This window comes from Aphelocoma coerulescens, chromosome 3 (genome assembly GCF_041296385.1).
Source record: "Aphelocoma coerulescens isolate FSJ_1873_10779 chromosome 3, UR_Acoe_1.0, whole genome shotgun sequence".
Classification (NCBI taxonomy): Eukaryota; Metazoa; Chordata; class Aves; order Passeriformes; family Corvidae; genus Aphelocoma; species Aphelocoma coerulescens.
In genome coordinates, this window is record NC_091016.1 from 22,395,508 (window position 1) to 22,410,528 (window position 15,021).

General features: G+C 40.3%; 1 long non-coding RNA gene across 4 annotated transcripts; it reads right to left on the reverse strand.

Annotated features, from left to right (window-relative positions):
* Positions 1-963: 963 nt before the first annotated feature.
* On the reverse strand, positions 964-14,528 carry LOC138107168 (uncharacterized). Of its 4 annotated transcripts, none has more exons than XR_011149278.1 (7): positions 14,372-14,528; positions 14,132-14,165; positions 11,697-11,828; positions 9,234-9,332; positions 8,923-9,018; positions 2,368-2,468; positions 964-1,760 (listed from the first exon to the last, which is right to left on the reverse strand). It is a non-coding gene; the product is annotated as an uncharacterized lncRNA (long non-coding RNA). The 4 variants fall into 4 exon arrangements; XR_011149276.1 differs by having other exon boundaries at positions 964-1,701; positions 9,234-9,335; positions 14,372-14,526; XR_011149275.1 differs by having other exon boundaries at positions 9,234-9,335; positions 14,372-14,525.
* Positions 14,529-15,021: the final 493 nt, after the last annotated feature.

The window sequence follows — 15,021 nt, forward strand, 5'->3', positions numbered from 1 at the left end:
GGCACAAAAGAAGCTGGGGGTTGCACTGAAGCTTATAGATTTGTTATCAAACCTTAAGTGTTGTGCAGCTCAAAATTTACACTAAATACCCAGGTAAGAGATACACTCTTTTTCCTTTCCTTTCCTCTGAAAACACAGCCTCCTCTTCCTAAAAAAGCTCCAAGCTGAGAAGAAAATTAACTCATTCTTTACAAGGATGATGGTGAGCACAGTAACAGCTGCCAGAAGACAGCATCTTCCTGAAGAAAATTTTTTTAATTTTACTATATTGCAGGGGTGCAAAGAAAAAGCATTTCAAAAAAAAGAAAAAGAACTTATTTCATGATGTCATTTATTACTCCCATATCTGTGAAATAAAATTGTGGTTTCTGTTATAAAGGAGACACAATGGACAGTAAATTTGGTGTGCCAGGGGCACATGTCAGCTGGAGGTGCGAACACCAGTTCTTGAACTTGCCACCATGAACACTCCACTTTGAATTTCCCATTCTCAGCCACGTGATGAGCATAGCTCAGCTCAAATTCTTAGTCCAGTTGGAGTGGGAAAGGCTGTATCTCAGCAGAACAGCTGCCCTCCCTACCTGCTGTTGGTTGAGAGAATGAAAAAGGGAAAACTTGAGACTTTTTCTTCCCCTCCCACTCTGCTTACTCTCTTTGTGTTTGGTCACTGGACACTGGGCCCACTACAAGGATAGAGCTGATCACCTGTAATTTCATTAAGACTACCAAGGATGCTTCCCAAAAGCCTGGGCAATTCAGCTGCCCATCACATCCTTGCTTCTCCTCAAACACATTCCTTCAAAAATGTTAATATGTTAACGACAGGCTCACTGTCACAGCTTTTGTCCAGAGGTAGGCAGCTCACATACACATAAAAACAATGAAAGAAAGTAATCATGCTTTTCATATGTAAAGTTTCAAATTGAAGTGGAAACAAAGAAAGAACTGTAATTAAATTTCCCCAGGCCACCTCCTTTGTCATTCCAAAAAACTTATGCCAATCAATATTAATTATAATATTCCAAAGAAATTCTAGTAACATTAACACAGTTTTATCACCCTTCAAAGAAGAATTTTGTTAGAAATGAGTCAGTGCTGAAGGCCTTTGAGCACAAGTTTTCAAGAACAATACATATATTGTATCAGAAATTCTATATGTTAAAGATGCTTTTCTGGAGGGTGCCATTTGAAGACAAAGAGCCTCTGAAAATTTTTTTGGCTGACCTCATTTTGGTTATAGGATCGACAATAAGCTGTAAACGTTTATTATGATAATTTCTGCTGTTTGCATTTTAGTTGCTGTCAAGTGTTAAGATAGCAGGGTAGACACTTTGTTATAAGTACAAGTCAAATTCCAAAAGTAATAAACAAAGTCAGTGGGATATTGTCTAGAAAATGTAATCAAATAATACTCATTATCATCTCCTAAATTTTCCAAGAGACTGAACAAATCATGTTAAGAAGGCGCAGTGCTTATTTACATTCCCTGCCCATGGGAATTTCCCACGTGAACTCCTCTACCCAGTTCCCAGAGTGAGTCCCAGCTTCCTTTGGGTCATGTCACCATCTCCCAGTTTCTTCCCTCATTTAAGCCTGGAGTTGTACTGGGAGGCTGCACGGGTTGATGTGTGTACTCACACAAACGCGCTTGTGACAACAGCACCGCCTTGGGTTCACATGTGACAGCAGCTCAGGGACCTTCTAGAACATTCAGCACACACATTACTTGGAAGTGGATACCTCATCTCCAAAAATACCTCCTTTAGACATGACATGTATGAAATAAACACCACAATCATCAAAATGCATTCAAATACCATTTTTTCTGCATAGGTAACCATTTCTGGCCCACCCCTGGGTTCTGGATAATTACTATTGATTATTGACGTTCTGTCGCTATTGTGTAGAGCACAAAGAGCTGTTTCCCACTTAAATTCTGGAAATTGGGGCATACTGAGGGTTTTTTCCAATTGTACCACTCACCAAAGGGACTGCTGGCAGCCAAGGCAGCATTCTCTTCCTGGTATAAAAGGTTTTGCTCCACAGCTGGAGGGAGCCCCTCCCAGCTCATTAACTCCAAAATGAAATTAGGGCATCCTTACCCACAGGGTAAATCCTACACAGCCAAACACGCCTCTAAACACGTGCTTGTGTTTGACATTACACACAATAGCACAAAAATAATAAAGGAAACAATGCACAGTCAGCTTTGCCATTTCTTAACAAATCCTGGCCCAATTTATATCCTAAGGACAGCAAACCATCAAAGACAATTCTAAAGTCAATTTGACAGTATCACCCATGCTAGTGCAACCGGATATTCCTCTGTTTCTCTTTGAAAGGAAGTTAGGCTGGAAGAAAATGTACCTGCTCTCAAAGGCGAATGCCTCAGCCGCAGGCAGCATCCTCCTCTGCAGCATTTTGTTATCCCACCTCTAAATCCAAGCTCTCCTGCTACCAGGGAGGCACTTTTGGAAAAGGAAAAGAGAGGGAAAAATAACAGTTAGCTGAAGTATATTTATCTTTTGGGTTTGTTGGGTTTTTTTAATACAGAATTAACAAGCGTTTCAAACTCTCCTTCCACCAGAGGTTGCATTTGTACGTATTCAGGAATTGGTCTAACTTACATTTCGAGCCTTTAGCGTGTGTGAAGAACTTTTAATGATGGCTTAATTGGGTAAGTGGGGAATGCAGTGGGTATGAGTAACTGTTATGGTGTTATGTAGGATAAAAAGCCATGTCATTCCTGCCTAGATCTACATACATTCCTGAATTTCCTTCTGAATGGGAAATTAAATGTGCTAAGTGAGAAAAAAAAAAAAAATTAAAAATCAAACCAAAAATCTTTAATAATTTGCTATTTTCCAAGAGATTTGTGTGAAAGGTTCTCTTATGCACACTCTAGTGTGGTTTTTAAAAATTGTTTCCTTTTTCAACATGAAGGGACTTCGTATTTGACTGCAACCAGAAGAAAATAACTTTTTAAGCAATGACCAAAAAATATACAGGGGAGAGACTCAAAATCCCAGCTGTCTTTAAGTAAATGGTGATTTTGCTTTGCCACTGGTAAACTACAAAGAACACAACATCAAACTCTTATAAACACTTTTAAAAGTTACTTTCATCTAAAAAGTTTTATTGAAATACATTTGACATCTCAATAGTATCTCAAATATAAATCAATATTTAAAATTAAATAAATCTTAAAATCCCATACTTTTTATGTAACTGAGTAATAATTTGAATAATTTAAGCTTAAATTATTTTGCTAAAAACTCATAAAGAGGGAAGTCTAAGCATTTTTTCATGGATAATAAAAACCAGAAGAAAATACAAATACTCCATAATTTTAAATACAAGTTTTATTCTATAGTGCCTAGTTAAGAGCTACATACGACCACACAGTTGTGAAAAAATACCAAAATCAGACTGGTATTTTTGCCCTGTTGTTTTGACTCACACAATCTCTGACTGAACCCATTTCCTTCCCTCCTAACCTTTGTTTACTTTCATCTCATGTGTCTTCAGACCTCTTTCTATGCATTTGAAGTTATTCTTGTTGATCAACAAAATTTGGGGTTTAATACAAGATGTTTGATAGAAGAATAGAGAAAAGATGCTTTTCTCCAGGGTGGCAATAAACAATTTTTCTTTATGGCCTTCTTCCTGTAGAGAGGGAGGCAATTGTTTTTACTGCATTTAGCTTTCACCCACTCACTTATTTATTTCAGATTTTCTATGACCCTCACTAAATCAAATCATGGTAATTAATTACCACATACCATCCTTTGAAAGCACACTTTGGACTAGCCAGGTAAGAGGTTTGGAGATCAGCAGACCTTATTTAAATAAGCAACACAGCATTATCTGCTTACCAGGTACCCTGCACAGTAAAGTCACTGGATTAAAGCCACCTGACAGCAGATAAGGCAGCTGTTCCTCATGCTGCTCATGTGCTTCAACTGCATTACTTAAGAATCACAGAATCACCAGGTTGCAAGAGACCTCCAAGATCATGGAGTCCAACCCATGCCCTAACACCTCAACTAAACCATAGAACCAAGTGCCACATCCAATCTTTTTTTAGACACATCCAGGCATGGTGACTCCACCACCTCCCCGGGCAGATGATTCCAGAACTTTATCACTCTTTCAGTAAAAAACCTTTTCCTAATATCCAACCTATATTTCCCTTGGTGCAGCTTGAGACTGTGCCCTCTCGTTCTGTCAGTTGTTGCCTGGAAAAAGAGACCAACCCCCACCTGACTACAACTTCCAGGCAGTTGTAGAGAGTGATAAAGTCACCTCTGAGCCTCCTTTTCTCCAGGCTAAACACCCCCAGCTCCCTCAGCTGTTCCTCAAGGGGCTTATGTTTCAAGCCCCTCACCAGGCTTGTTGCCCTCCTCTGGACACGTTCAACATCCCTCCTGAACTGAGGGGCCCAGTGCCATCCAAACAAACTTCTCATGTTATGAGGAGTATCCTAAATTAATCCAAAGTAGTGGAATTGCATGTGTCACGAGCATATTTATTAAACCAAAACCCTAGAAACTTAGGGACAGACAACACTGTGCCCACCTGCTTAGATTTCACCTTCAAACTGTGCCATGTGAAATACCAAAGTACTGCATCTCAAATACAGGGACTATCCTAACACTGGGAACTGATTTAGGATTTACATCCAGCTGTGCAGCTTTGGCTTCATGCACAGCACGGCACACACAGAAAGTCAGTCAGTACTTTTCAATAACCTATCCTTCCTGAACAGAATCTAACTAATTAAGAGTCAATTTGATTCAATTAGAGCATCAAGCCAAGTTCCCACAAGACAGAGATGAGGCTGATAAGGCCTTTTGAAAGCACAAAACCTAGGCTGCAATTATGTTCTACAAGGCTCCTCTGAAGAGCTGAGCTTCCCAGAGGAGGTCTCAGCAAGGGGGTTTAGCTCCTGCAGGTGGCCCCAGCCCCACACAGCATCCAGGTACTAAAGGTGTACCTCTGTCACCAGTATTAGCAAATCCAGATTACTGCAAATATCTCGAGTCACTAATTATCTGTGAGACATTATGGAACAACTACATTTTAATGTTTTTCTCATGACTGAGATTGCTTTAAAGAACAGCATTTCTTATTCAGTAATATTCTCATAACAAACTCGTCTTCGGCACTGATTTACATCTCTGACTGGCTGTGTAAATTACACTGCACACAGAGGCTCAGGTGCCTCTAACATCCTGTATTCCATTATTCTGAGTAGCCAAGCAATAAATGTGTTTTAATTAGAACCAGAAACAGATACTTGATATGACCCAGCAGTCACTTTCATAGTGATACTGGGTGCCCGTGGTATGCATTTAGATCCAGGCTTTCCGGGAGTTTAGTGTTGTGAGCTGCATCCAAAATTAATATTTCCCTCTTCTGAACACTGAGATATTGAAGCAGAAAAATAATCTTATTCCATAACTTGCCCCTCTGACCTGCATCATCCCCAGCTAACAAGGATTGGGGAATAGACACTGGGTCCTCTGGTACTCATTTATTGATGCTGCCCAGATATTGCAAACTTGTTATTGTTGGAAATATTGCAAAGGCTGTTTTTTAAAGACATTTCTGGTACTGACAACTTTGCCAGCCCATCTTTCATTCCTGAAGAGCTTAAGGAAAAACCTCATCAGCCTGGTTAGAGTCCTCAGTCTGACACACAGCTTCAATGACAGTTCAGCCAAAGAGTCCCTTTTTCCTAAGGGTTAAGATCAAGCATCTCCTCACAATTTTGCAGTTTTAAACAGTTTTAATCTGTATTAAATATCTTTGTTCCTAAGTGCTGCCAGTCACGTGCAAACCATGGGATTCCTGGGTGACCTCTGCTGTGACATCTCAAGTGACCTTCCCGAAATCTACGCGTGTGACACGTGGCGACTCTTTTCTATATAGTGAAGAACTACACTATCTTCAAGGAACAGCATTGTAAAGATTTGAGGCAGCACAGTTCTCCAGACCAGCACAAAGGTCTGCTGAAGACCCACCCCATGGATCACTCTGCTTTTAAGTTAATCATAAAATATTAAAAAAATTTAATCCTTTTGTATTATGTTATTTCTGCTGCGCTATTAAAACTTCACTAAAATAACATAATACAGAGGAGAATCACTTCCTCCATGTAGAGGGCACGGTGGTTAATTAACATGCCAATAATCTTCCTCAGCTGACAGACTGTTGGGTTCATACAGACACATATTATTAGTGGCATATTGCCTGCTAATAATAAAAAAAATATGTAAGAATTGGGACTATAAATCATATTGATTGCTCATTGCTATCTACAGTCCTACCTAAGCGTTACACGTGGCTTTCTACTCCTGCTCCAAATGGTTTTGCACACCTGCTTGCAACTAAAATTGAATTGAAAACACTGAAATTTGACATTACAATGTCCAAATTCCCAACTAAACCTGTAAAACTGTATCTGATGGTAAATCAGTGAAAGTCTAAAAACCCAGGCTAAAGGAATGATGACCATTACCAAGGGGTAGAAACTTTCTTAAGTTCTCCAGCTTTACATACTGAGCAGCAACAAACAAATGTGTAATTCAAAATTATCTTCACATTCCTGTGAGCTGCTCCTTTCTCCAGAATTGTTTTTATTTTTTCAGTGTGTCCCTAAAATAAATATTTTTTCCATAAAAAGCACTGGAGAACTGACACAGCCTATTTTTTTCCCCACACACTGCAAACAGAAATCAGAAAAAAGGCAGTATATTCAATACTCTAAATATAACCTGAAAAATTGGTGTGGAACAAATTAGACAAATTTAATTTCAATTTTCACATTTGCTCATTTACCCAATAAACAGAAATGGAACTCAAATTAGCTTATTAGAACCACTAAGCCAATATATTTCTGCTCTGGAAATAGGTCGTATGTCTCACTTATGAAGAGTTATTAAACAGAAACCTTTCTCAAAAAAAAATCTCTTAACAGATTCCCTTCCCAAACATAACAAATGAACTCATAAATAGACACAATGTTCCTAATAACTAAAGAATTATTGCTGGTGTAGTCTCAATGCATTTTTTTAGTGCATTTCAACTCCATTAGCATTTAGACTGCCTTACAGCTGGCAGGATAGGGCAGGAAAAAATCACCTAACAATGGACAAACTGTACAAAACGTCATTCAGAACACAGCATTACATAAAAATGAGGTGATAGACTCCAAGGTTACCTGACACAAAGCTTGGGGGAAGGAATTTCATCCAACATCTATGTTGGCCAAAATGCCTATGTGCATTGCCTGTGTGCCCATTTTCAGCACTTTCAAGCCCAACGGGGAAAAAAAGTCATTCTCATTAAGGAAATATAATTAAAGGATTCAGTGCACAACTCAATTATTTTTTTCACTAAATTTTTACGGCAATAATCATAATTCTTTTGCTTCCCTCCCCCCATGCCCCCCCCCCCATAAAGGCAAAACTAATTAGTCCTAAATGATCACGCAGTGCTGGTTACCATGATGTTTGTGGTCTGGTCTAAAAATCAAACACAGACCTCCTCCCTGACTTCTACTGTGTTTCCTGTCAAACAAATTCTTTGCAACATTGCTTAGAGACAGGACAAAATATTTCAGGCTCTGAGACAAAATAAAGGTGTAGCCAGTGATTAGACAAAAGCACATTCCCCTGCCTTCAGGAGGCACAGCAATAGAAACCACAGAAAAACTTATCAGCACCTGATTTCTTACCCTTAAAGAATTAAGGCACTTCACTTTAAATACACTCACTACACCCACACACATTGAAATGTGGAAATTACTGCAAATAAGAAGAGGCAATCACTTGTGCAAAGCAGTCGGGATTAGTGTTAAACTTACCATCTGATGATGTTTAAGAAGCACTTAGAACATCATTATCTCTGTGTGTTCATAAGGAAATGCTGGTTTTCTCTTCAATTAGAATTTCATCAGATGGGTATAAAAGGTAATTTGAAGCTGCAGGAACTTTTTAGGTCTAGGTGTGGGATGTAACCGTCTGAATATGTGGGGACTAACAATTTAGGGAACACAGATCTTGCCAATGCAAACTCCAGGTTAACTAGGGGGTTTAGTTGTGATTTACACTATAGGTGGTGAGCACAGAATCATAGAAAAGATTCCTTATTTACCTTCACCTTAAAGAGGATGTGTAAAACATGCTTGCTGACACAAATCGAGATATAAATCAATATATAAAAAACACCTGCAAATAGTCAGGTCCCCAAAAAGCAATCACTGAAAAGGAAAACCTTAGAAACACAGAATCATTAAGGCTGGAAAAGACCTCTGAGAACATAGAGTCCAACACCAAACACCACCTTCCCAGTGCTATGGTTTAATTGAGTGCCACATCCAGTCATTTACTGAACACTTCCAGGAACAAAGACTCCACCATCTCCCTCGGCAGCCCATTCCAACACTTCACAACTCTTTCCATGAAGAAGTTTTTCCTGCAGTTCAACCTGAACCTCCCCTGGTGCATCTTGAGGCTATGTCCTCTTGTCCTGCTGCTGGTTGTCTGGAAGAAGAGGTCAGCCCACACCTGGCTGCACCCTCCCTTCCAGGAATTTGTAGAGAGTGAGAAGGTCTCCCCTGAGTCTCTTTTTCTCCATCTGAACATCCCCAGCTCCCTCAGCCTCTGCTCATAGGACTTGCTCTCTAGATGCTTCACCAACTTTGTTGCCCTTTTCTGGACATGCTCCAGTACCTCAATATCCTGTTAAAATAGTAGAAAGCTAACTACAGTTTTGGTTTGATGGGCTGCATATCTGGAGTTTAAATAAGCACATGTCTGGAAAAAAAGAAACAAAACCCTACTACTAGAAGTGTTTATATCAGAAAAAAGTAAAATTCACAGTACTGGCAGCCAAAGCAAGAAGCAAGGAATTCACCAGAAGTAGCCTGTGAGGAAAGTGAAGAACCATCTGCTTGGAAGAAGTCTTGTAACTCCAAGAAGTCTCCAGGTACCAAAGAAGGCTTAGGTTTCACTGCAAGATCAACAAAGAAATAAAACAAACTACAAGTGTACAAAACTTCAGTTTTGCTTCCAGGAGCATCTCCTGCTGACAGCTGGAGTTGCCACAGGTGTTCTAGCAAAGCTGCTCGCTCGCAGGCTCACTAGCACAGGTTTCTGTCAAACAGAAAACCCAAGGACCAATTAAAAAGGGGGGAAATGAAAATAATAAGAAACCATGTCATTTACCCAGTGGTTTGTCCAAACATATGCTTTGTATAACACAAGGAGCATTAACAGCTGTGGCTGGTTGACAGACTCCCCACTTCCATTTAAGCTCTCATTCACCTGCTAGGAGAGATCAAAAAGGCAAAATCTTGTACCTGAGGTAAGGGATCATTCTCATTTGATAAGACCTCTCCTGGACACTGCAGGTTTTCCCAGAGAGACCAATACAGATTAAAGGTATCATGTGACAACATCATAAAATGAGATGCTGCAAACTTCAGTGTGCCCTGCACCCCTCAAGGAGACAAATTTGGGATGAAGGAAGAAGTAAAACTGCTCCTACAGGCTCTCTCTCTCTCTTCACTTATTGTGAAGCTAGTACAGCAACAACACCTAAAGGGCCTAAATATATTCCATATATTCCATTTTGTTACAGAAAAGGCTGTTCAATATTTCTGTAAACAGGGTTTTTATAGGTGAGAACACAGGTCTAGACAAAATCTCCTGAAGTATTACTGTATTGTGTGATATTATACAGTAAATATTTTTATTCTTTTTGAGAATTGGATAAGATGAAGTGAACTGAAGCCACTGGCCCCAAGAAATGAGCACTACCACTTCAGGAAACCTCCCATGCTAAGCAATGCATCTCAGGACACTCCAGCAAGGGTAGAAATAAATTCTTTGGGAGAGGATTTGACAATGAAATCAGTCTGGAAAAACAGAAACAAACAGAATTTAGCACACCCTGTGAAGCAAAAACCTGCTAGAACTGCCCATTGCCATTATATGAGCACACCTCTGCCAAGCAAACTTTAGGGCTGATCTTAATAAGAAAGTACCAAAGTGTCCCTGGTTGGAGGTGACAGATTGTTGTGGGTAACCAAAAATGTTATGGTATTCCATATATATCTGTGCCCAAAACTGTTATAGTCTCCTTAAGACCCTGCAGGACACAGATGCATATATATATGACATATTTATATAGATGACATATGGCATATATATACATTTTAAAGCAGCATTTCTATTGTGCCACTTTAATTTTTTTTATTTAGTATATATATGTGTGTATATATATATATAAAAGAAAAGTTGGCAACCCTCAAACCAATCAAAGAGAAATGCGGTATGAAACCCTGTTGCTGTGAGGACTCAAGATCCCTTCAATTCAGTAATCCAAGCTGATTTTACAAAGGCACAGCACATGTCCTGAATACAAAAAGCTGCTGCAGTTTCTCCAGTGTCTCTGGATTTCCCCATCAGGATCATAATTTTCAGCTTATTTAAATGAATCCTCTGTCAACCCACACTCATGAACTAAAACTCCACTTTACCCAGATGCTGGTAGTGCAAGCAAACTGAATTAAGTGAAGCTGATGACCAGACTGGCGAGCTGGAGGTGAAAACCATCACCATACAAATAATGCCATGGCCCAAAAAGGTTTTCCTCAGCATCTCCTGCACATTCTGAATGGGGGACCAGTAGCAGAACCTGTCTGGGACTGTGTGGAACAAAGGGCAGGATGTCTGTGCTCTTCCTTATTTCATCGAGGAGCCACCAGTCCCCCTGATTTTTGGCATCCATAGGAAGCATCCTACAGCAGGTCCAAAGTGAGGTTGTAGTTTGGTATAAAATAAACTTAACAGGAGCAGCACAGGGGACAGTGAATGAACCTCAGAGCTCAAACATCATCTTTCAGAGATGTACAGTTACTGGAGATGGCTGAAAATGATTGTGTTACACCAACGTGGCAGGCAAAAAAGATGCAAAAATATTATGTCCAAATTCCTGCCTCATGTACATTAGAGATGAACAGATGATCAGTCTACAGACTCCAGAGCTCTTCAGACTACAGGTCAATGTATTTTATGCTTTATTTACACCAGCATGGCAACACCATTATAGTGCATTTAATTAATCTCCTATGGCATTTTCACTCGGTATTGCTGGGCACGCTGCCATCAGTGTAGAAACATCCAGTTCATATATGAGGCATCTTTTACTCCACTTGGTTTCCTCCAAGGAAAAAACCTCACAGATACAACTCAAACTTCCAGCTGTTTCCTTTCTCCCTTACACCCCATTTCCTCACTGGGACCTCAAAAGGATGCATGCCTGCAGATTTTTTTTCTTCCCAGCATCTTTCATTCTATTTTTACATCCTTCTAAATGTTTCCAAAACCAACACAAAGCCCACTTTGCAAGCTGTGCTGGAAATTGGGCTTATGCAGGAGCCCCAGGGGGATGGGTCCACTTTTCAACACGGAGTTACAATGGACAGAGGAGAAGGAGCTGATCAGCTGGATCATGGGGAAGAAAGGGATGCTGGAAGGCAAGATAAAATGTGCTCAAAAGCAATGCATCTGGCGCCTTCCTTAGGAGGCATGAGGCACAAACAGGAATTAAATGTATTCCGTGTTTATTTTTACAAACACATGTATTTCAGGTAGGACATAATTGAAAAAAAAATGTTGACTGACCTGGCATTGATATGCAAAATCTTTCTGCCTTTTCTGGTGCAGATTGGAGGATCACCAACACTGGTACCCACATCAGGAGCAGCACACCTCCTCCCAGCCTGAGAGCCTATTCACCCTGAGAGGTTCCTGGAGCTGGCACAGGTAAAAGAACAAGGGAAAACACATAGCACAAAGCACACAAGCAGACAACAGCAAACAAGATTTGAAGTTAAGAGGTTGTAGCCAAAACTTCTGGGCTAATTTGAAATCCTTTTTTCTAAACCATGTTGAACATAATCAGTTCCAGTTTTAATGTCAGCACTTTCATCCTTGCAAGAATGCACTATGCTGCTCTTCAAGATGGTATTCTAATTAGCATGTGGCTGCATATGACTCCATGGACTTCTCAACAACACCTTCTGTTAGAAAAGGACATTACTCTGAATCTAAATACTCTGATCAATTTTCTTTATGGATTTTAATCAATAAAACATTATATTTCACTGTAATTATTTGCAGGAACATTCTGGCTAGCTCAGTACACTACCACTGGAGCATAATAGAAAAAATACAATTTATCCTACCATCAGAAATATTTCTCATCATTTTTAAAGGAGAACAATGTGGATTTCCCCAAAACACAGGTGGGGAAATGGAAATTTATTCATAAAATGTTTTGTTAGATGTGTCAAAAATATACATATGTTAAACTAACTGGAATGAAAGAGTTTCTCACCTCCCTCTTCTCCCCTGAAACACAGAGGCAGTTTTGCAGCAGGCACACAACAACTTCATGGTTGCAGCAGACACCTCAACTTATGAAGCCCGCTGGCTGTGTTCCAATAAATTTCCTAAAACTTAAAGTTTTCATTGGTGTTCCTTTTAATCCATGATAAACATCTGTACTGCTCCACCTTCCCTCCCATTTCATCAAGTCCTCACCATGCACTAGCATATAATAAACTATTCTAGCAGGTTCAGGGGGGAGGTTGTTCAGGTTTCTTTTCTAAGAACATTTATCAGCTTCTTGGAAATTTTCCACGCTGGCCAGGAGTTCCTTGGCTGGGCATCACAAGGTTGTTGCCCACGCTGCTTCACTTCCTAAAGCACACCAGGCAACGTTACCTGGCTGATTGCTGTTTGTGCCCACTTCAGGGACAGCAAACCTCAGCACGGTGAGACCATGACACAATAATCAACTCTGCGTAGGGAGGAATATTCCATCTGACTGCCCTTTTGAAGCAATATCCTGAAATGATAGCTTTCAGAATGTGAATGTATTTTAGGACTGACAACTGCATTTGCTCTTTACATTCCTATCTTGTGGCCCCCTAACCCCAAACAAAGAAAGAAAAGCAATTAGAGAGAACTTATTTGGAGCTATCATGAGATAAAAATAAAAATCCATTGTACAACAAACAGTGTCTGGCTTCTAAGGAGCAGGAGCACCTCAAAGAAACAAACTCATGACAGAATGAGAGGCATATTCATAGCCTGATCCGAACTGCACAAGCAAAGGCAACCTTCTCCCCTAAAAGAGAACTTTGACACACATATGTGAGTAGGACCATACTCTGGTTTCATTCAAAAGGCACCCACCTATTTTCACAGGCAGATATTTGTCAGTCCTAAGGAGTGATAATGGTACTTGTAAGCCTTGGACTCAGGAAATCCACCTCCTGCCTTGACACCCAGCACACATCTGTTGGTGCTGCCAAAATTGCCATTGTGTAGCTTGACAGAAATGCTCTAAACCAAAGACAGCTCAGAGCCTGAGGCTTCCAAAAGGCAGCACAGACAATGCTGATGCCACCCGAAGGGCTGTGTGAGCTGCAGTAACAAAGGGCTGCTGCTTCCCCTCACAGCTTCTCTGCAGGGTTGAGGGGATTGCACAAATGTAATGCAGATCATTGGGTTAATATGCAAAAAAAAAATATCATATCCACAGTTTTTGAACTCTGGAGAGTGCAAATGCTTATACCAAATACACTCTGAAGAAGCAGCAGTGTCAATTATCACTAAAAGGATAAATTTTTTTAAGGAAGGAGACTTTAATGAAAACCACCTTAATCCACTGTCGTGGTTTTCAATTCCTTAGGTTTTGCTGACACCAGGTGGCACAAAGGAAAATCGTCTCAAAGCAATAAACATCTCTGTTCCTGCTTCAGCAGCCACATCACACCTCACCCTCTCTGAGTCAAGATTTGCCATTTTTATTACTACAAAACCAATACACTCAAAGTTTTAGAAGAGGTGCCATGGAAGGCTTTTACAGGTTAATAACATCTACCATAAAAACTGTTCACCCCCAAGTACTCCAATCTTTTGCATACGGTTGTGTTAGAGCAGAAGGATTAGCAAAAAGACACATTTATGCTCCATACAGCCAGAGGCTTTTCACCCACCCATATAAAATTAGCCCCAGTTCTTAATAGGAAAAAAATTTACCAACATACCTCACCTGGCACTGGTCAACATCCCCGAGATAACCTAAACACAAGAGGAAAAAACACTTTTGCATGAATAGCAAAGTACTCTCTTACATAAAGTGTAAATCTCCTCTCCTTGCATCATGACTGAGCCACATTCCCCATACACCAATATATTTACAATGTATTTATTAAATCAATAATAATTTTTGTCATGAAAATACAAGGAGCAGCTCTAAAATATTGTGGGTATTAGGTTAAACTCACAAAGAACAAAAACATATTCAGATACTGCTAGCTGCAATTAAATCAGAGGAGCTCTTTGAAAGAAATCAGCAAGGAGAAATAAAACATTTGGACCATTCCCTGGTCCAGCCTGGCCTTTTGAAGTATCTGGTGTTAATTGCCATTCCCAATCCTTAATAAAGATTAGTAGGTTATTGATAACACATGTGATGCAAGCAGAGGTATTGACACCCCACCATGCTGTGGGCTGTCTCCAGCCCCTGGTACCATTGCTCCACCAAGCCTATGCTGCTCTGACCTCAATCACATTTACATCTGTGGCTTCCTAAAATATCCCACACCAATGCATCATGTGATGGGGTTACAAGGGAAATGGGGGGTTTTAAATGGATTTATAGCTGCTCCATCAGCCCTTCCATGCTGAGTGGGGGGATCTAAGGTCAGCCACAGCTCAGCGTTTCCATGGTTTATTTTCAGGGACCATTGCCACCCATCCCTCGAGCTTCAACCTGGATCCTCATCCCTTTGAAAGAGCTCAGCTTTGAGCCATGTATGCTGGAGTGAACAGGAAGCCAGTTTTCATGGGAAGGACTGGGATTTGGCCTAGCAAACCATGGACTGGGGAGACGACAGGGTGCTGTCCTGTTATGGCAGTGGGAATAGAATGACTT